General features: G+C 46.1%; 19 non-coding genes across 19 annotated transcripts; 5 read left to right on the forward strand and 14 right to left on the reverse strand.

The window, feature by feature from the left end:
• Positions 1 to 7,673: 7,673 nt before the first annotated feature.
• Trnae-uuc (transfer RNA glutamic acid (anticodon UUC)) lies at positions 7,674 to 7,745 on the reverse strand. Its single transcript has one exon. It is a non-coding gene; the product is annotated as a tRNA-Glu (tRNA).
• Positions 7,746 to 9,901: 2,156 nt separating this feature from the next.
• Positions 9,902 to 9,974, reverse strand: Trnaf-gaa (transfer RNA phenylalanine (anticodon GAA)). The gene has a single exon. It is a non-coding gene; the product is annotated as a tRNA-Phe (tRNA).
• An 896-nt stretch (positions 9,975 to 10,870) lies between these two features.
• On the reverse strand, positions 10,871 to 10,942 carry Trnae-uuc (transfer RNA glutamic acid (anticodon UUC)). The gene has a single exon. It is a non-coding gene; the product is annotated as a tRNA-Glu (tRNA).
• A 4-nt stretch (positions 10,943 to 10,946) lies between these two features.
• Positions 10,947 to 11,019, reverse strand: Trnaf-gaa (transfer RNA phenylalanine (anticodon GAA)). The gene has a single exon. It is a non-coding gene; the product is annotated as a tRNA-Phe (tRNA).
• Positions 11,020 to 15,954: 4,935 nt separating this feature from the next.
• Trnap-agg (transfer RNA proline (anticodon AGG)) lies at positions 15,955 to 16,026 on the forward strand. Its single transcript has one exon. It is a non-coding gene; the product is annotated as a tRNA-Pro (tRNA).
• Positions 16,027 to 16,360: 334 nt separating this feature from the next.
• Trnae-uuc (transfer RNA glutamic acid (anticodon UUC)) lies at positions 16,361 to 16,432 on the reverse strand. The gene has a single exon. It is a non-coding gene; the product is annotated as a tRNA-Glu (tRNA).
• A 4-nt stretch (positions 16,433 to 16,436) lies between these two features.
• Positions 16,437 to 16,509, reverse strand: Trnaf-gaa (transfer RNA phenylalanine (anticodon GAA)). Its single transcript has one exon. It is a non-coding gene; the product is annotated as a tRNA-Phe (tRNA).
• A 487-nt stretch (positions 16,510 to 16,996) lies between these two features.
• On the forward strand, positions 16,997 to 17,068 carry Trnap-agg (transfer RNA proline (anticodon AGG)). Its single transcript has one exon. It is a non-coding gene; the product is annotated as a tRNA-Pro (tRNA).
• Positions 17,069 to 17,402: 334 nt separating this feature from the next.
• On the reverse strand, positions 17,403 to 17,474 carry Trnae-uuc (transfer RNA glutamic acid (anticodon UUC)). The gene has a single exon. It is a non-coding gene; the product is annotated as a tRNA-Glu (tRNA).
• Positions 17,475 to 17,478: 4 nt separating this feature from the next.
• Trnaf-gaa (transfer RNA phenylalanine (anticodon GAA)) lies at positions 17,479 to 17,551 on the reverse strand. The gene has a single exon. It is a non-coding gene; the product is annotated as a tRNA-Phe (tRNA).
• Positions 17,552 to 18,038: 487 nt separating this feature from the next.
• Positions 18,039 to 18,110, forward strand: Trnap-agg (transfer RNA proline (anticodon AGG)). Its single transcript has one exon. It is a non-coding gene; the product is annotated as a tRNA-Pro (tRNA).
• A 334-nt stretch (positions 18,111 to 18,444) lies between these two features.
• Trnae-uuc (transfer RNA glutamic acid (anticodon UUC)) lies at positions 18,445 to 18,516 on the reverse strand. The gene has a single exon. It is a non-coding gene; the product is annotated as a tRNA-Glu (tRNA).
• A 4-nt stretch (positions 18,517 to 18,520) lies between these two features.
• On the reverse strand, positions 18,521 to 18,593 carry Trnaf-gaa (transfer RNA phenylalanine (anticodon GAA)). Its single transcript has one exon. It is a non-coding gene; the product is annotated as a tRNA-Phe (tRNA).
• Positions 18,594 to 19,080: 487 nt separating this feature from the next.
• On the forward strand, positions 19,081 to 19,152 carry Trnap-agg (transfer RNA proline (anticodon AGG)). The gene has a single exon. It is a non-coding gene; the product is annotated as a tRNA-Pro (tRNA).
• Positions 19,153 to 19,486: 334 nt separating this feature from the next.
• Positions 19,487 to 19,558, reverse strand: Trnae-uuc (transfer RNA glutamic acid (anticodon UUC)). Its single transcript has one exon. It is a non-coding gene; the product is annotated as a tRNA-Glu (tRNA).
• Positions 19,559 to 19,562: 4 nt separating this feature from the next.
• On the reverse strand, positions 19,563 to 19,635 carry Trnaf-gaa (transfer RNA phenylalanine (anticodon GAA)). The gene has a single exon. It is a non-coding gene; the product is annotated as a tRNA-Phe (tRNA).
• Positions 19,636 to 20,122: 487 nt separating this feature from the next.
• Trnap-agg (transfer RNA proline (anticodon AGG)) lies at positions 20,123 to 20,194 on the forward strand. The gene has a single exon. It is a non-coding gene; the product is annotated as a tRNA-Pro (tRNA).
• Positions 20,195 to 20,528: 334 nt separating this feature from the next.
• Trnae-uuc (transfer RNA glutamic acid (anticodon UUC)) lies at positions 20,529 to 20,600 on the reverse strand. The gene has a single exon. It is a non-coding gene; the product is annotated as a tRNA-Glu (tRNA).
• Positions 20,601 to 20,604: 4 nt separating this feature from the next.
• On the reverse strand, positions 20,605 to 20,677 carry Trnaf-gaa (transfer RNA phenylalanine (anticodon GAA)). The gene has a single exon. It is a non-coding gene; the product is annotated as a tRNA-Phe (tRNA).
• Positions 20,678 to 20,796: the final 119 nt, after the last annotated feature.

Raw genomic sequence — 20,796 nt, forward strand, 5'->3', positions numbered from 1 at the left:
GCCTAACGGATGTCATTACAAATCTCGGCAACCTAATGCGAACAAACTTCCGCCAAGAGAATGGAATCCGCCAACCAATAAGAAGCAACTCCAGTTATTCCCCAAACCAATCAAAGCAAGTCAGTTTCTCAAACCCCGCTCCGCGCAACACCTTCACTCGCCAAGGCCAAACAAGCGGATTCCGTCAGCCATTCACAAACGCCTTCGGCCAAGGCGACGAAAATATCTCAGGTCAGCAACCTCCCCAACAAAACAGGTCAATGCAAAACGCCGTAGGGTGCTCCAACTGCGGTCTCACTAACCATAGCATCGCATCTTGCTTTCGATATTTAAAACGACAAACGGCAGCAGGCACGCCACCTACCTGTTACGTTTGCCAACAGTTGAGCCATATAGCAAAGTTTTGTCCCAATAAAAGAAACTTAATAAGGACCAACGAAACTAACGACTCTATGAACCAGGGAAACGAATAAGGGCCGGCCATAGAGTGGGGTCGACGGAGAATAGGTCAGTAAGCCCCGAAATGTTACCATCAGTCGCAAAAATTACTGCATTCAGTAAATCAGCAGCCCCACGACTTTCGGTAGACATTCATGATATTCCGTTCAAGGCATTGTTCGATACTGGCGTGGTCAGAAGCCTATTACATATAGATATTAATTAATCAAATAGCGTCGGAACATCAACTAAGTTGCTCTGAGTCCGACGTAGAGTTATACGATGTGCACAATAAGAAATTGTTCACGTTAGGGATAGTTGCCCTACCTACGGTTTACGGCGCCAATATACTAGACCAAGAATTTATCGTCACGAACGGTATATCTGAAGCATGTATATTGGGTTTGGACGCCGCAGACAAACACGAGTTTATTTTTGATGGCCGCTCTAAAACTTTATTTCTTGCCCGCGACGGACCAGGAAGTAATCAAGAAATCAAGCAGGAAGGTTTATTGCCGAAAAGCCAAGAGTCGACAGTTACAATTGCAATGACCTTAGTTAAAAGGGTTTTAATTGCCCCCATATCTTCTCAAGTTGTAGAGGCCACATTTAAGGAAAATGGTGATAACACGGACACCAACTCTCTCTTTTTGTTTTCCGTATGGAGTATGGATTTACCTGAAAGAATATTTATAGGCAATTATATAAATGCTAGAAAAGATAACGGGAAATATCAGATCGTCGTGGAAAATAAATCTAATAGGGCATATACTCTGCCGAGGGATAGTTCCCTAGGAGAGGTAGAATTTTCTTGTAAACTGGTAGGCAAAGTATCATCAGGTCAAGAGTCTGCTTCTCACGCGAATCCTCCGGACAAGGAGTGCGTACCCGAACCAGATGTAGACCCCCAATGTAAAAAACCTTTGGCGGCACTTCTCAACGAATTTACCGACTTATTCACGACAAACGACTCCGGGCTAGGAAGTACAAGTTTAATCACACATTTCCTCGACACAGAGGGAAACGGGCCTATTCGACTTCGAACTTACCGTACAGGCCAAGGCCAAAAAGAGGAATTAGAGAAACAGATAAAAAAAATGTTGTAAGCAAACGTAATACGGCATTCCACGTCCCCATGGGCAGCACCAGTAATTTTGGTAATTAAGAAAACAGGAGAAATGCGTTTTTGCTTCGACTATAGGAAAATAAATAATTTAACAAAAAAAGACCCTTATCCACCACGAGAATTGATAGCACTCTAGACCGACTATACGGAAAGAAATTCTTTACAACTTTGGATTTGGCTTCAGGCTATTGGCAGGTCGAGCTAGAAGAATCATCTAAAGAAAAAACTACCTTTATCGTAGAAAATAATCTCTATGAATTCATTAGAATGCCTTTTGGATTGTGTAATGCGCCGGCTGCCTTCCAACGATTAATGAACCATATACTTAGAGATGTAGCAGGACAAAAAGCTCTAGTTTATTTAGATGACGTAATTATTTTTTCCGACTCCTTCGAAAGTCATCTGAGCGACATTGGAGAAGTCTTTTCTTTAATTAAAAACGCGGGACTAAAATTAAAACTCAAGAAATGTCCATTTATGAAGCAATCAGTAAATTTCCTTGGGCATATTATTTCTACCGACGGCATCGGTCCTGACCCAGATAAAGTAGACAAAATCAGCAACTATAAAATTCCAAATTCAGCAGAAGTAGTGCGATCGTTTTTAGGCCTAGCAGGATATTACCGACGTTTCATCGAAAATTTCGGGGCAGTCGCCCAACCATTGACCGCAAAAACCCATAAAACTGCATTAAACAAGCCCTTCGTTTGGACCGATGACGACCAAACAGCTTTCGAAAAACTCCGCACATGTTTAATCACTCCACCGCTATTAGCCTACGTACTACTTTGATTTCGAATTTTTATTGTTCACCGATGCTTGCGATTACGGCATTGGCTTGGTCCTTTCACAGATACAGAACGGTGTAGAGAAACCCATAGCATACGCAAGTCGGCAACTAAAACCGGCTGAACAAAAATACGCCACAGTAGAAAAAAAAGGCATTAGCCGTTGTATTCTCTATTAAATATTTCCGACACTACTTACTAGATAAACCATTTACGGTGATTAGCGATCGAACAGAAAGACAAAAACGGCAGATTAGGTCTTTGGGCTATCTTATTAGCCGGTACCAACTACAAAATTAAGTACCGGCCAGGCCGTGTGCACCAAAACGTCGATTGTCTGTCACGCCTTCGCGTCGCCCACATCCATGAGGATAACATAGAAATAGATATCGTAGCTAGCCAAACAGAGGATCCATTATATTAAGCAATAAAGAAATATCTAGACGACGGAGTTCTTTCAGAAGAGAACGAAAAAAATATGCTAATTTGGGCAAAAGAAATTAGCTTTTACCAAGTTACAAATGGTGTGTTGTACAGAATTCAAACACCGACGGCAAAAAGCAATCGAAATATTTTAAATCCCAAAGTTATTCAACCCCTAACCTTACGACGGGTAGTATTAAAACAACTGCATGACGAACCTATGTCAGGTCACCTTGCCTTCCTTAGAACCTATCTAAAAGTTAAAAATAATTACTATTGGCCCACGATGAGAAAAGATATAAAAGAATACTGCTCTGCTTGTGAAATTTGCATCGCAAATACTAACTCCAACCTCAGAGCCTTCCTCTTCCCAGATGAACTAGCTAAATTCCCATTTCAGATTATAGGAATAGATTTTTTAGGCCTCATCCAACCAATATCCCCTAACGGAAATAACTGTATTTGCGTAATCACCGATTACTTCATAATTGCTGTCACCCTAACCGACCAAGCTGCCCGTACCACGGCCGAATGTGTATATAAAAATGTTGCATTGACCCATGGGCCCCCACTAGCTATCGTCTCAGATAGAGGACCGAATTTTACCTCCGGTCTATTTAAATACTTTTGCAAAAAACTTAACATCGAACAAAGATTCACTACGGCATATAACCCGGCAAGCAATGGGGAAACGGAAAGATTAAACCGGACCCTCACGGCTGTGTTAAGAAAAGAACTCGTAGACGGGCAACATCATAATTGGGAAGACGTATTGGGAGAAATCTGTTTTGCGTACCGAGCATCCGTTTATTCCTCCACCAACGAGACACCTTACTACATGATGCACTGCCGGGATTGTAACATGCCCATAAACAAAATTCTGGGAGCAGTTCCCGAAGCCGTACCCTCATCTGGTGGCTACGTCGACACGCTGTTAGAAAGACTATGATACAGTTTCCAGCGGGCACGGGAAGAAAATTAGAAAGCCAGAGAACGCCAAAAAGAACAATACAACAAAAGGGCAAAAATATTCGATTACAAACCGGGAGATAGAGTCTTGTTAGATGTCCGGGTTGTGCAAAAAGGAGACAACAGGAAGTTTAGATCGAAATTTCGAGGCCCTTATCGTATCGTTAAAGTGTACTCAAATCGCACAGTGGACATAGCAGACAATTCGTACAACTGCCAACTAGTGCACAGTAACCGGCTTAAACCTCTGTACGAGACTATGTTATGGACGGACGAACCCATGCCAGATGTCGAGCCTTCGGTTGAACCAAACGACCGATTTCGGAAACACATTGCTACTCAGACTCATGTGGAAGAACAATCGGATAGTGAAAACGATTCCGACCAGACTATAACGGAACGAAGTGACGGGATGGACGATGTCGAGCTAGAAAATAGTGCGTCTCAGAGTGCGCATACATCACAACCAACGAGTGCAACCGTGTCAACCCCAGACGACGTGGTCCCCGAACACATGTGTAATACTCCTACTGAAATCCCGAATGAAAACCTCCCGAGGTTGCGTGCCAGGTCAACGATCAGGCCAAGGACAAGTCTTATAGCGAAAATTTAAAACTAAAATACGAACAGCAGTGTGGAATAGTGGTGGCCTTATAAACATTTTGACCTTAGAAAAAAAATCAATAAAACAATAAAAAGGTTAAGTGCTACAGGACACTCAAGTGGGACCGTCGCGACCGTTTACAACCATGGCGAAACGCACAAGTTCATGAACTCTATGCCACACTGCAAGTGGGACGAAAAGGAGTATTTAAGCAACCCAGAAACGACGAACAAGCATCCACTTCACCTCCAGATCCAAAAGCAAAATGTCCATCCAATGGGAACCACTCACCGATGAAGACTGGAGCTTCATCGATAACATCTGGGCGCAGGGAACCCCTCTAAGCGCACCATCAACCTGGACGTCTCTTAAGACGGCGACGAGACAGCAAGCCTTCCAGATGACCGCTCCCCGCCCGAGAAAATAGGCGAAAGCCTAACAGACTCGGACTTGGACGCTTACTTTGCAAACCCCGGCAGCTTAAAACACATAGTCGAAGACGCAACCAGCAACACAGACTAGGGGAAAATCCTTGCTCTGGATCGCTACGTGACTTGCCTGTAAAACGGCACTGGCAGGAGAAAATGGACTCCGTACGGCCTTCCTACAATGGAATGGCCGCCAACTGAATTCATCTTCAAGGCAAGGAAGGCGCTGGAGGCTCAATAGAGCAACCCACCGGAAACCAGCCAAGGATGGCTACCCACGGCCAGGGAGACACTGATAGTAGCCGTTTTCATAATTGTCATTGTATTTCTTCTAAGCATGTAATGTACAAGATGATGACAATAAGAAACAAACAAAAAAAACAAAAAAAACCTCTTAACTTCTTTTATCAAAAATAAATAAATAAATAAAAATACAAAGAAACAAAAAAAAAGGTTAAAAAAAAAGAAAAAAATATATATGTATATAAAAATAGATGAATAAATAAACAAAAAGCAAACAAAAAACGAAAACAAACAAGAAATATACAAGCAAAAAACAAACAATTACATAGAAGATACGTTCGCCAAGTATCGATTCCTTGTTTCAACTACCATCCCCTTCCGAACTTCCTTTTTCTATCCCGGGGATACGCCGCGGGCAACAATATGGTGCGCCCTCTATGTTTTCCTCATCTCCCCTATAAAGCCATACGAATAAAGCACCATACTGCCGGCATCCCACGTTCCATCGTAACCCCACGTCCCGACTTTTTCACGCGTGACACGACGATCACGCAGGCCACCCTCCCCTCTCGCCACCCCGTACGATGCTCCGGATTCAAACGGATAGAAGCCAACACCCCTATTACTTAAATAAACTCTTCCCTAGCTATCTCTAATGAACACACCCCCACCCCACCAGGTCCCTCTTCATGCTCCCGCAAGAGTTAAAATTACCCTCCATTGCGTGTAAACTCCCCTCCAACAAACCCTTTCCCCCCCAAACACCCTCCCTTCCGCCCACCGTTCAGGATGTTTAGAACAAAAACGGATACAAACAGCGTACGCGAACGTACGTCACAGTAGCTCTGTAGACCATCCCCTCTCTCCTGTCTCTATTGTCTCTTCATGAGTTTCTTTCCTCATCCTCCCTCCACAGCAGCATTGCCATGTTTCTCCTGTAATTCCTTAGCGCGACCATTATCCCCAACCGCTGTTCCCCCCCATATGAGCTAAGATATTTTAGACCGACCAGATACAGCCTCATAAGGCTAAATGGCCCTAGATATTTCGTGTTCCTCGTTGTTCCATACGTATAGGTTACCCCCCCTTAATAATCGTAATAAAAGAAGAAGAGTACTGCCAAGTTTTTTTATGGTTACGTAGATCATGCTGACCCTTATCACGCTGACGGTACTGCTCTCATCGGCAGGAGCATTCCAAACCACGACATGCAACTGTAATAACCCGACTGGAGCTGGACTTCTCCAATTTTCCGACGGTCTGTGCGAGCCTGCCACGCGCGCTTCACACACAAAAGTGGACTACCGAGTAATGACCAACAAAAAGGCAGCCTTTAACTTCCCCGTATATATCTGTGGCAGATGGAAATCAATCAAACACATCACGATCAATTTTGTGGGACAAGCCATAATAATCCCGGAACGCATCGCCATGGAAACAAGAGCCGTAGAGTGCGATATCATGAGGCAGTCAAAAAGATGCAACGAGAGCCCAATGACCATAGCAGAAAACAAATGGGTATTCAACCAAGAGCCAGACGACGTAGGATATTGGCTAAGGACCACTACTGTGGTCACCATCAACTGCATGTTGGAAGAAGTCGTCCTCTCCCGAATCGATGAATGAGATATAATCAATACACCCTTGGGGAAGGCCAACGTGTCGCATGGTTCCCTTAAGAATATAGTAAATAACAAGACACGTCTCGGCACGTCGGCTAAAAATAGATTTATTTTGGTTGGTCTGAGATTGCTCGAAATGGCCTAAAACCGTCAACCGATTTTTAACTATCGTCCAAATTCGTTCGATACCGCCCGAATTTGCCCGCCTATACCTCTCCATTGCGCCCAAAATCGCCCAATACCGCCCGACATTGCCGCCTATCGTTTAACACTGTGCCGTATGGCTCTCACAGTCGATGGCTAACATATAAAAACCCATTGGCAACTCGCAGTAGCTAGTCGCCCCTTGAGAGAGCTATCACGTGTGTACCTCAGCATCCTTTCGAGTCGCTACCTCACTCTCACAAGCTGACGCGTAAGTCCCCTTCTTAGTAATATTCGCTACTTGTCTTAGTTGTCCCTTAGTAGTGTATGCCCGAGTAATAGTTACGTCATTGTAGGCCTTTGCCTCCCGACCTGTCCATTCGATTGACTACTTGTGGTATTTTAATACACGCTCTTCTAAAAACACGTATTGTCTTCTGCTTACCTATACGCGACATTGTGAGTAACAGCGCCGCGTTAGTTTTATTTCTCCGTATTGGAGGCAACATGACAACGTCGTGTCCTCCTTTACACAAGCTTGAAAGTTGATGCTTTGAGGAATGCGTTGAAGTTGAGACACGCGGATGTAACTCAGATGGTAGAGCGCTCGCTTAGCATGCGAGAAGTACGGGGATCGATACCCTGCATCTCCATCACTTTCACATATGTTTAAGTGAAGATTTCTCACTTATTAGTTGAATGTTGGCAATGGCGAAGGATATAGGCAAGCTTGAAAGTTGATGCTTTTCCTCACAAATGTTTCGGCAATGGCATTACATCGATGATACACGAACTTGGTACACCTCTACCTGCCAAAAGAGAGAATTTCGCTTTTTAAATCTGCACGAAGCAAAACGGGCACTAAACACTACTCGTTGATTGGTAATGTTCCCATACCGGGAATCGAACCCGAGCCTCCTGGGTGAAAGCCAGGTATCCTAGCCACTAGACCATATGGGATGGTGTCACCAATCGGTTGCCAAGACGGTTGTTGAGGAGACAAAAACCAAGCGTAGGCACGTATCTATAGCATGGCTGGATATGTGCAATGCGTTTGGATCTGTGCCTCACGACGTTCTGGGAGAGCTGTTCAGTTCTCTCCCAATACCAGAAGACCTCCGGCGAATCCTGGTGGACATTTATTCGGGAAATCGGTTGGATTTCGCCGTTGGTGAAGAATCCATCCGCATTTTTCCGACAGCAGGTGTTCGCCAGGGTGACCCTCTTAGTGCCCCTATTTTTAACATGGCTTCCGAGCCCCTCGTCAGGGCCGGAAAGTCCAACATTAACCCCGGGTTTTTATTATTTAGCTCGCTCGTCAAAACCACGGCATATGCTGACGACATTGCCGTGGTCACAAATTCTCCTGATGAGCTCCAAAATATTTTAGACGTTTTATCCCTCACCGCAAACACCCTGGGACTGCAATTTAATGCCGGGAAGTGTGCTTGCCTGGTCTTTCACAAAGGCAAGCTGTCTGACGCTCAGTGCCGAATCGGTAATCAATCAATTCGGTGCTTGGGTCCAGATAACCAAGAGACATATCTTGGTACACCGATCGGCGGAAAATTGCGGTTCCGACCCCCCACTGACCTTATCCCTAACCTCGACAAGATTGCCGCCTCCCACCTTGCACCATGGCAAAAACTTGAAATTTTCCGTAGTCACCTCCTTCCTTCCCTTTCCCATCACCTCGCTTCGGGTCGGGTCCTGAAAGATTCCCTTACCCAACTGGACACTGAGTGCAGGAAGTTCCTAGGCCATATATGCAACTTACCCAACCACGCAACGGTCCCTTTTTTCTATGCGGATCGGCGGGTTGGGAGCCTAGGGACATGCCGCCTCACGGATGATGCTGATATCTGGACCATCGCCAGAGCTGCTCAACTTCTCACTTGTAGAGATACTACAGTGAGGAACGTTTGCCGAGAGCAGCTCCACGACACCATCCGGCGAGGGTTCAGAACGGAGCATCCAGGAGTGTTACCAGTTGGGGAATATCTTTCAGGATCCGTTGATGGGGGGCTCTACAGACTGAGGTACGCGGAGGCAGGGTCTAACCTCTGGACCCTTGCCCGTCAAGCTGCCAAACGACTGGGAGTGCGGATTGATGTATCCGGCGACGAAAATTTAAGAATTGTCGCCGATGACGTCTCCGTAAGCCCAGTTAAGGCAGTCCGTGGACTTCGGAAAGTAGCACGGCAGCGCTATACCAGGGACCTGCTGATTGACAAGAGCCACCAGGGAGTTGTTGCCACCAGCCTCTCCCTGGAAGGTTCGTCAAAAGACATGGCTCGCCTGGTATCCTGTCGTACGCCCCTCTCCTTTCGCGACTGGAGATACCTTCATAGGGCCCGTCTCGACATCCTTCCACTTCGAGGGCATTCGTGGTTTTGCTCTCAGGAGCAAGATACGAGTTGCCGACGATGTGGGAGGGAAAATGAGACTGGGTTCCACGTACTGAATCATTGTGAAGAAGGTCTCCAGTTAGCCACCAAGCGGCACAATACCATACAAGATCTTCTGGAAAGTCTGCTAGTCAAGAAGGGCCACGATGTCACTGTTAACAAAGCCATCCCCGGGCAACGTTTAAGACCTGATGTTGAATTTCAACTATCTGGTTCCCGGGTGATGGTTGACGTCGTGGTCTGCTATGACCAACCAGGGAGTATGGAGAATGCCTACCAACGGAAGCTTGAAAAATATTCCTCGCTTGGTAGGGTTCTTCCCCTGGTAGTCGGGTCACTTGGATCGTGGTATCCCAGGAACGATGACATCCGCTCGGTACTTGGCATCGACGGACGTTCCTGGGGTGCATTTAGATTCAAGGCCCGATTAGCAGCTATCCAGGGATCTATGGAAATGGTATGTGCCCACTTCCACTACGGTGCACCAAACCCCGAAGACGAGGAAAACCCCCCTCTCAACGTAGATACCCCTTACCCAGTAGATTAGGAACCCCTTTTAAAAATATTTCCCGTTTTAGCACATTTTAAATTTCTTCTTGTTTTTAATGTATTTTTTAATTGCACTCCCAAACATAGAAGTTTTTTCCCAAACGGAAACCCCTCCAAAAACTAGCCACTAGACCATATGGGATGGTGTCACCAATCGGTTGCCGAAACCCGGGATCGAACCAGGGACCTTTAGATCTTCAGTCTAACGCTCTCCCAACTGAGCTATTTCGGCACGCAACAATATCTTCCAAGTCTTGTGGATTGCAGCACAAGAAAATGTTCTTGTCACAGCAATTACAATAGCCATGATTTCGGCTGAGTTCACGATCGTTCAGACATGAACCCTGCCTTACGAGGGACAGGGGATTGTCGTTCTAACTTAGTTGACGTTGAAATGTTGGACGTGGCTCATTTGACGAGTAGTGTCATTCTCGCCGAGATGTTTTTTTTCTGGAGCTCTCTGTTTCTCGCTTGTTGTTTTTGCATCCTTCCTTTGTTGTTTTCGGTCGTTTCCCGCCGTAGAATATCTGACATTCTTGTGATAGCCGTCCCTTCAATAACGCATTCCCGGCAGCCGAGAGAGGCTTTGTTCATACTGTATGATGCAGGCCCACCTTTTGTCATTTCCGCTTAGTTTAAAAACTTGCCAGGACAAATCAAGCATTTTCAGCTCTGTCTTGCTGTCGCTCTAATTTTACGATCGCGGAAATTTGATATGTGGCTCATGGGTCTAGTCGTATGATTTTCGCTTAGGGTGCGAGAGGCCCCGGGTTCAATTCCCGGATGAGCCCACATTAAGTGTGATACTTGTTGAAGACACGGGGATGTAGCTCAGATGGTAGAGCGCTCGCTTAGCATGCGAGAAGTACGGGGATCGATACCCTGCATCTCCATCACTTTCACATATGTTTAAGTGAAGATTTCTCACTTATTAGTTGAATGTTGGCAATGGCGAAGGATATAGGCAAGCTTGAAAGTTGATGCTTTTCCTCACAAATGTTTCGGCAATGGCATTACATCGATGATACACGAACTTGGTACACCTCTACCTGCCAAAAGAGAGAATTTCGCTTTTTAAATCTGCACGAAGCAAAACGGGCACTAAACACTACTCGTTGATTGGTAATGTTCCCATACCGGGAATCGAACCCGAGCCTCCTAGGTGAAAGCCAGGTATCCTAGCCACTAGACCATATGGGATGGTTGCCGAAACCCGGGATCGAACCAGGGATCTTTAGATCTTCAGTCTAACGCTCTCCCAACTGAGCTATTTCGGCACACAACAATATCTTCCAAGTCTTGTGGATTGCAGCACAAGAAAATGTTCTTGTCACAGCAATTACAATTGTAAATTGATCGAGAGCGCGAAGCGCTATCGACGATCAATTTTGATTGTATAAGAATAAGAGAGAGAGACCTGAACTGTGTCGACCTTGTATTCTACAGCTCTTTTACAGCAGACAAAAAAAAGGTAGTTTAGGAGGGAGGGTTGGCAACCCTTTGGCCTCAGACCTTTTCTAGCTCTGTTACAGCATAGTCATGTCTGATCCTAGCTCTAGTTCCAGCTCAGAAAATTCAAGTGATAGTGATGTGTCGTCTCGTGTCTCATCTAGGAGATTGAGAATCAGCACGGCTAGAGCGATAGCGCTTCGCGCTCTCGATCAATTTACAATTGTAGTCGAATGTTCGTTCGACCTGAACTGTGACTTTAAAGCCAACATTTGTTTAGCCTATGCTCAGAACGACTTCTGCTACGGAAGGTTCTTTGGGCAGATCCCTTCTGTAAAATCTCGTAAAGGTTGATTCCGAGGACCAGTGGGCTGTGTTTAGAATTGTTTGGACAGATATGCCAGCTGCTGCTGCTTTCGAAGAAGCCGCTCCTCTTGTTGAGTGAGCCGAGAATCTGCCTGTGTCTACGCCACTTTCCTGCAGCTGTCTCTTTAACCAACCCGCTACGGTCGATCCGACTACTGGGTTGTACGGCTTCACTGATCCCATAAAGAGATGCCTACCATTCGATTGCACGCGATACTTCTCCGTTATAGATATGTAGTGTTCTGTGCAAGATACCGGGTCAATTCGGGGGTCCGGAATTCTTTTGATAAAGAACGTTTTTAGTGCTCCTTCCTTCTGAGCCTTTCTCGGTTTTAGGAGGGAGAAATTCATACCGGATTCACTTATTCTTAGATCCTCTTTCCCGATAGAAGCCACTTCCGAAGCTCGAAGGAAGGATGCTAACGCCAGAAGCGTAGCCAGTTTCCGAGCGAGGGGGCCGATAGCTAAATCCTCGTTTTTAAGTTGGCTTAAATGGTTGGTCACTATACTGACGTCCCAGGTGAACTCGTACCTAGGTTTCGGAGGGTTTGAATTGTATATACCTTTCATCAATTTTACAATGAGCGGGTGTTTCCCGATCTGTAGGCCATCAATTGGTTGTAAGGTAGAGGAAAGCATCGACCTATAAATATTTATTGTGCCATACGCTTTTCCTTCGAAATGGGCTTCTGACAGGAATGATAGAATATGTTTTAGGTCATTTCGAAGGGGATTTTGGTCTTGTTTACCGCACCAATTGTACCAAGCGAGCCAGGCGGACTGGTACGCATCTCTCGTGGACTCTCGTGAGCCGGCCAGCAATAATTGGCCCACTTGTTCTGGAAAGCCCTGGTCTGCATATCGTTTCCGGATAATTTCCAAGCGATTAACTGGAAATTCTTGCATTCGCACAGGGGGTGTGGTTCTCCCCGACTGGACGTAAGTAGATCCGGGCAGACGCGGAGAACTATTGGAATGTCGGAAGCTAGCTCTAGGGCTGTTGGAAACCATGATTGGCTCGGCCAATACGGACATACTAAGATCAGTGTCGCTCTCTCTTGTCTTATCTTTGTCAGGCAGTCTTCTATGAGAGAGAATGGGGGAAAGGCATGGCCGTTGCGGCCTAGCCAGCTGAATGAGAGAGCGTCCGTCTCCGCCGCTCCCGGTTGGGGTTTCCAGCTCGAGAACGTTTCCAGTTGGGCATTCCAATGGGATGCGAATAGATCGATTGCCACTTCCCATCTCCTCCGGATCAGTTGAAACACCTCCTTCTTCAGCATCCAATCGCTCCAGTCTCTTCTCACTCTCGATTCCAGATCTGCGACACCATTACAAAACCCTGGTAAGTGGGTGGCCTGCAGTGTGATGTCTCGTTCCTCACACCATCCAGCTATATCTAGCGCTATTTTGTTAAGGCTAGCCGATCTGGAACCCCCAATTTTATTTATATAGGCCACTGCAGTTGAGTTGTCTAGTTTAAGCAATACGGTACTGGAACGACTTTCTTCTGCGAAACATCTTAGTGCGTAGAAGCCTGCTAAAAGTTCCAGTTTGTTTATATGCCTGGCGGTGTCGGTTGATGTCCACGGACCTCCCGTCCTTACTTTGTTACTTACTGCACCCCACCCTGAGAGAGACGCATCGGCGTAGATGGTTATGGAAGGGCTTGGGTCTATCAGTGCTTTCTTTTTCTTTAAATTATGCGATGAAGTCCACCATGACAAGTCTTCTCTAGCTTCCCGGTTCAGTGAGATTTTGGATTTTAGTTCCCCATTGTCTAACTTGAGTCCGTTAATGTAGGTATTCTGGATATTACGGTAGTGGGCTTGGGAAAACGGGATAGCCCAAACGGCCCAGGTAAACCTTCCTAGAACGCTGGCGATTTCTCTTAACGTTAGAGAGTCTTTTTTAAGGCATTCTTGCACAATTTAATGATGACGTCCTGCTTCGCGTCAGGCAGTTTAAGGGAAGCAGTAGTGGAATCAATCAAAAGGCCTAAGAACTCTATTTCCTGTGTGGGGGTTGTATGCGATTTGTCTTTATTGATAATGAAGCCAAGCGAATCCAGCAGATTGGCGACTACCACTAACTGCCCTTTTAACGACTCCTTAGATTGGTTTAGAATTAATATATCATCCAAATAAATTATTAATCTAATTCCTCGCTGTCTTAAATACGCGACGACTGGCTTCAATAGTTTAGTAAAAGCCCAAGGGGCTGAGGAGAGGCCGAAAGGGAGACAGATGAATTGAAAGAGAGTGTTTTTCCATTTAAACTGTAAAAAACTTTGGTCCTCACTGTGGATGGGTATTGCGAGGTACGCATCTTTAAGGTTTAATTTTGCCATCCAGTCGTTATGGCGGACTACGTGTTTGATTGAGCTGACCCCTTCCATTTTGAAGTGCCTATACACAACATACGTGTTGAGCCTTTTTAAGTTAATGACGGGTCTAAAGCCCCCTGATTTCTTGGGCCCAATGACTCGGTCCCAACGCTGCGTTATTCGGTACGTTCTCTTGCGTAGGCGTCGAGTAAAATTCCAGTCTCAGCCCATTAGAAACTAACTCAAGGATCCAAGGATCAGCTGATATTTTGAACCAATTCATTTTGAAGGCTGATATCCTACCCCCTATCGCAACTTCCGAACCAGATGGGGAGAGCGGTCTGCCGATGTTTGATTTAACGATAGACACGTACCTTCCCCTGTTGTTGAAGTGTCTTGGTGTCCCGGCACTCTGCTGGGTAGTGTTGTACTCGACTGCGCTGCGTTCTCCGCCGAGTCTAGCCGAGGGGGTGTTGGCCTCTCCCACTTGTGTGTTGTTGAACGACGAACCCTGCTGGGCGTCGGTGGATTCAAAGCGATGGCTGGTGGATTGACCCGACGGCCTATTGTTGTGCCCATCAGGATGGCGAAATTGATGTCCGCCATTGCGGTAAGGTTGCCCTGACAGGCGTTGAACCGGTTGAAGATTGCTTAGCATGGTCTGTTGTTGTGAATACCTCACCATAGATTTTACGAAAGATTTTCCAAAAAGAGAACTAGCCTCCTTGGTGTTAAAGTTGTCCTGATCGTCGAGGAGGTAGAGGTATGAAGGGCTAGTCTGCCTGAGTACATTCTTTCTTCGCTGTTGAGTAACCTCGTGAAAGGAATCCCCCAGCAATTGAATAGCTACACTAATCGCTTCGCGGTGAGAGTCGTCATCAAGTTTCTCATTAGACAAAAAAAGAAGTGGTTGTGCTGCCTCTAAGATCTTTTGCTGTACGCAGTACAAAACCCTCTCGTTGTGATCGATCGTGTTCTTTGAAGCCGACGATCCTTTAACTTGCTTGAGGCGTTGGTAGAGAGCGTCGTCCAAGGAAGGGCATTTAAACGCGGTTGAGCGCTTTTTAAAGGAAGCCAGGTAACGCCCCTTAGTTACCTTAGAATTTGCTGCGCCTACTCCCCTAAAAAAGGGGCGTAGCAGTCTCTTTCCTCTACTCTTTGACAATTTGAATTTTACAACCGCATCCTCGTTTTTATGTCGTTTCCCTGCCCTCGGGTTTTGATCTTTCTCTTCATCCCTTGGACGCCTTTTCCTCTCTCCTTCCAATGGAACTTTTGGGTCCTGGGGAATCTCGGGAGCCGGCGAAAGGTCCCGATCTGGATCGGCTAACCCCAGGGCGTCGGCCTCTTCTTCTCTTTGAATGTCTGGAGTAACGTCCCTATGAACTAGACCGTGGGGGCTTACTCTAACTCTAGCCGTGCTGATTCTCAATCTCCTAGATGAGCCACGAGACGACACATCACTATCACTTGAACTTTCTGAGCTGGAACTAGAGCTAGGATCAGACATGACTATGCTGTAACAGAGCTAGAAAAGGTCTGAGGCCAAAGGGTTGCCAACCCTCCCTCCTAAACTACCTTTTTTTTGTCTGCTGTAAAAGAGCTGTAGAATACAAGGTCGACACAGTTCAGGTCGAACGAACATTCGACTACAATAGCCATGATTTCGGCTGAGTTCACGATCGTTCAGACATGAACCCTGCCTTACGAGGGACAGGGGATTGTCGTTCTAACTTAGTTGACGTTGAAATGTTGGACGTGGCTCATTTGACGAGTAGTGTCATTCTCGCCGAGATGTTTTTTTTCTGGAGCTCTCTGTTTCTCGCTTGTTGTTTTTGCATCCTTCCTTTGTTGTTTTCGGTCGTTTCCCGCCGTAGAATATCTGACATTCTTGTGATAGCCGTCCCTTCAATAACGCATTCCCGGCAGCCGAGAGAGGCTTTGTTCATACTGTATGATGCAGGCCCACCTTTTGTCATTTCCGCATAGTTTAAAAACTTGCCAGGACAAATCAAGCATTTTCAGCTCTGTCTTGCTGTCGCTCTAATTTTGCGATCGCGGAAATTTGATACGGGGCTCATTGGTCTAGTGGTATGATTCTCGCTTAGGGTGCGAGAGGCCCCGGGTTCAATTCCCGGATGAGCCCGGCTCTAACGGAGCACTCGTTCTAATGGGGATGTAGCTCAGATGGTAGAGCGCTCGCTTAGCATGCGAGAAGTACGGGGATCGATACCCTGCATCTCCAGTACTTTCACATATGTTTAAGTGAAGATTTCTCACTTATTAGTTGAATGTTGGCAATGGCGAAGGATATAGGCAAGCTTGAAAGTTGATGCTTTTCCTCACAAATGTTTCGGCAATGGCATTACATCGAAGATACACGAACTTGGTACACCTCTACCTGCCAAAAGAGAGAATTTCGCTTTTTAAATCTGCACGAAGCAAAACGGGCACTAAACACTACTCGTTGATTGGTAATGTTCCCATACCGGGAATCGAACCCGAGCCTCCTGGGTGAAAGCCAGGTATCCTAGCCACTAGACCATATGGGATGGTTGCCGAAACCCGGGATCGAACCAGGGACCTTTAGATCTTCAGTCTAACGCTCTCCCAACTGAGCTATTTCGGCACACAACAATATCTTCCAAGTCTTGTGGATTGCAGCACAAGAAAATGTTCTTGTCACAGCAATTACAATAGCCATGATTTCGGCTGAGTTCACGATCGTTCAGACATGAACCCTGCCTTACGAGGGACAGGGGATTGTCGTTCTAACTTAGTTGACGTTGAAATGTTGGACGTGGCTCATTTGACGAGTAGTGTCATTCTCGCCGAGATGTTTTTTTTCTGGAGCTCTCTGTTTCTCGCTTGTTGTTTTTGCATCCTTCCTTTGTTGTTTTCGGTCGTTTCCCGCCGTAGAATATCTGACATTCTTGTGATAGCCGTCCCTTCAATAACGCATTCCCGGCAGCCGAGAGAGGCTTTGTTCATACTGTATGATGCAGGCCCACCTTTTGTCATTTCCGCATAGTTTAAAAACTTGCCAGGACAAATCAAGCATTTTCAGCTCTGTCTTGCTGTCGCTCTAATTTTGCGATCGCGGAAATTTGAGACGTGGCTCATTGGTCTAGTGGTATGATTCTCGCTTAGGGTGCGAGAGGCCCCGGGTTCAATTCCCGGATGAGCCCGGCTCTAAAGGAGCACTTGTTGCATAGGGGATGTAGCTCAGATGGTAGAGCGCTCGCTTAGCATGCGAGAAGTACGGGGATCGATACCCTGCATCTCCATCACTTTCACATATGTTTAAGTGAAGATTTCTCACTTATTAGTTGAATGTTGGCAATGGCGAAGGATATAGGCAAGCTTGAAAGTTGATGCTTTTCCTCACAAATGTTTCGGCAATGGCATTACATCGAAGATACACGAACTTGGTACACCTCTACCTGCCAAAAGAGAGAATTTCGCTTTTTAAATCTGCACGAAGCAAAACGGGCACTAAACACTACTCGTTGATTGGTAATGTTCCCATACCGGGAATCGAACCCGAGCCTCCTGGGTGAAAGCCAGGTATCCTAGCCACTAGACCATATGGGATGGTTGCCGAAACCCGGGATCGAACCAGGGACCTTTAGATCTTCAGTCTAACGCTCTCCCAGCTGAGCTATTTCGGCATATAACAATATCTTCCAAGTCTTGTGGATTGCAGCACAAGAAAATGTTCTTGTCACAGCAATTACAATAGCCATGATTTCGGCTGAGTTCACGATCGTTCAGACATGAACCCTGCCTTACGAGGGACAGGGGATTGTCGTTCTAACTTAGTTGACGTTGAAATGTTGGACGTGGCTCATTTGACGAGTAGTGTCATTCTCGCCGAGATGTTTTTTTTCTGGAGCTCTCTGTTTCTCGCTTGTTGTTTTTGCATCCTTCCTTTGTTGTTTTCGGTCGTTTCCCGCCGTAGAATATCTGACATTCTTGTGATAGCCGTCCCTTCAATAACGCATTCCCGGCAGCCGAGAGAGGCTTTGTTCATACTGTATGATGCAGGCCCACCTTTTGTCATTTCCGCATAGTTTAAAAACTTGCCAGGACAAATCAAGCATTTTCAGCTCTGTCTTGCTGTCGCTCTAATTTTGCGATCGCGGAAATTTGATACGTGGCTCATTGGTCTAGTCGTATGATTCTCGCTTAGGGTGCGAGAGGTCCCGGGTTCAATTCCCGGATGAGCCCGGCTCTAAAGGAGCACTTGTTGCATAGGGGATGTAGCTCAGATGGTAGAGCGCTCGCTTAGCATGCGAGAAGTACGGGGATCGATACCCTGCATCTCCAGCACTTTCACATATGTTTAAGTGAAGATTTCTCACTTATTAGTTGAATGTTGGCAATGGCGAAGGATATAGGCAAGCTTGAAAGTTGATGCTTTTCCTCACAAATGTTTCGGCAATGGCATTACATCGAAGATACACGAACTTGGTACACCTCTACCTGCCAAAAGAGAGAATTTCGCTTTTTAAATCTGCACGAAGCAAAACGGGCACTAAACACTACTCGTTGATTGGTAATGTTCCCATACCGGGAATCGAACCCGAGCCTCCTGGGTGAAAGCCAGGTATCCTAGCCACTAGACCATATGGGATGGTTGCCGAAACCCGGGATCGAACCAGGGACCTTTAGATCTTCAGTCTAACGCTCTCCCAACTGAGCTATTTCGGCACATAACAATATCTTCCAAGTCTTGTGGATTGCAGCACAAGAAAATGTTCTTGTCACAGCAATTACAATAGCCATGATTTCGGCTGAGTTCACGATCGTTCAGACATGAACCCTGCCTTACGAGGGACAGGGGATTGTCGTTCTAACTTAGTTGACGTTGAAATGTTGGACGTGGCTCATTTGACGAGTAGTGTCATTCTCGCCGAGATGTTTTTTTTCTGGAGCTCTCTGTTTCTCGCTTGTTGTTTTTGCATCCTTCCTTTGTTGTTTTCGGTCGTTTCCCGCCGTAGAATATCTGACATTCTTGTGATAGCCGTCCCTTCAATAACGCATTCCCGGCAGCCGAGAGAGGCTTTGTTCATACTGTATGATGCAGGCCCACCTTTTGTCATTTCCGCATAGTTTAAAAACTTGCCAGGACAAATCAAGCATTTTCAGCTCTGTCTTGCTGTCGCTCTAATTTTGCGATCGCGGAAATTTGATACGGGGCTCATTGGTCTAGTGGTATGATTCTCGCTTAGGGTGCGAGAGGCCCCGGGTTCAATTCCCGGATGAGCCCGGCTCTAACGGAGCACTCGTTCTAATGGGGATGTAGCTCAGATGGTAGAGCGCTCGCTTAGCATGCGAGAAGTACGGGGATCGATACCCTGCATCTCCAGTACTCTCACATATGTTTAAGTGAAGATTTCTCACTTATTAGTTGAATGTTGGCAATGGCGAAGGATATAGGCAAGCTTGAAAGTTGATGCTTTTCCTCACAAATGTTTCGGCAATGGCATTACATCGAAGATACACGAACTTGGTACACCTCTACCTGCCAAAAGAGAGAATTTCGCTTTTTAAATCTGCACGAAGCAAAACGGGCACTAAACACTACTCGTTGATTGGTAATGTTCCCATACCGGGAATCGAACCCGAGCCTCCTGGGTGAAAGCCAGGTATCCTAGCCACTAGACCATATGGGATGGTTGCCGAAACCCGGGATCGAACCAGGGACCTTTAGATCTTCAGTCTAACGCTCTCCCAACTGAGCTATTTCGGCACACAACAATATCTTCCAAGTCTTGTGGATTGCAGCACAAGAAAATGTTCTTGTCACAGCAATTACAATAGCCATGATTTCGGCTGAGTTCACGATCGTTCAGACATGAACCCTGCCTTACGAGGGACAGGGGATTGTCGTTCTAACTTAGTTGACGTTGAAATGTTGGACGTGGCTCATTTGACGAGTAGTGTCATTCTCGCCGAGATGTTTTTTTTCTGGAGCTCTCTGTTTCTCGCTTGTTGTTTTTGCATCCTTCCTTTGTTGTTTTCGGTCGTTTCCCGCCGTAGAATATCTGACATTCTTGTGATAGCCGTCCCTTCAATAACGCATTCCCGGCAGCCGAGAGAGGCTTTGTTCATACTGTATGATGCAGGCCCACCTTTTGTCATTTCCGCATAGTTTAAAAACTTGCCAGGACAAATCAAGCATTTTCAGCTCTGTCTTGCTGTCGCTCTAATTTTGCGATCGCGGAAATTTGATACGTGGCTCATTGGTCTAGTGGTATGATTCTCGCTTAGGGTGCGAGAGGCCCCGGGTTCAATTCCCGGATGAGCCCGGCTCTAACGGAGCACTCGTTCTAATGGGGATGTAGCTCAGATGGTAGAGCGCTCGCTTAGCATGCGAGAAGTACGGGGATCGATACCCTGCATCTCCAGTAATTTCACATATGTTTAAGTGAAGATTTCTCACTTATTAGTTGAATGTTGGCAATGGCGAAGGATATAGGCAAGCTTGAAAGTTGATGCTTTTCCTCACAAATGTTTCGGCAATGGCATTACATCGAAGATACACGAACTTGGTACACCTCTACCTGCCAAAAGAGAGAATTTCGCTTTTTAAATCTGCACGAAGCAAAACGGGCACTAAACACTACTCGTTGATTGTTTTGGTTCCCATACCGGGAATCGAACCCGAGCCTCCTGGGTGAAAGCCAGGTATCCTAGCCACTAGACCATATGGGATGGTTGCCGAAACCCGGGATCGAACCAGGGACCTTTAGATCTTCAGTCTAACGCTCTCCCAGCTGAGCTATTTCGGCATATAACTATATCTTCCAAGTCTTGTGGATTGCAGCACAAGAAAATGTTCTTGTCACAGCAATTACAATAGCCATGATTTCGGCTGAGTTCACGATCGTTCAGACATGAACCCTGCCTT

The sequence above is a fragment of the Daphnia carinata genome, chromosome 8 (assembly GCF_022539665.2).
Source record: "Daphnia carinata strain CSIRO-1 chromosome 8, CSIRO_AGI_Dcar_HiC_V3, whole genome shotgun sequence".
In the NCBI taxonomy this organism is placed as follows: domain Eukaryota; kingdom Metazoa; phylum Arthropoda; class Branchiopoda; order Diplostraca; family Daphniidae; genus Daphnia; species Daphnia carinata.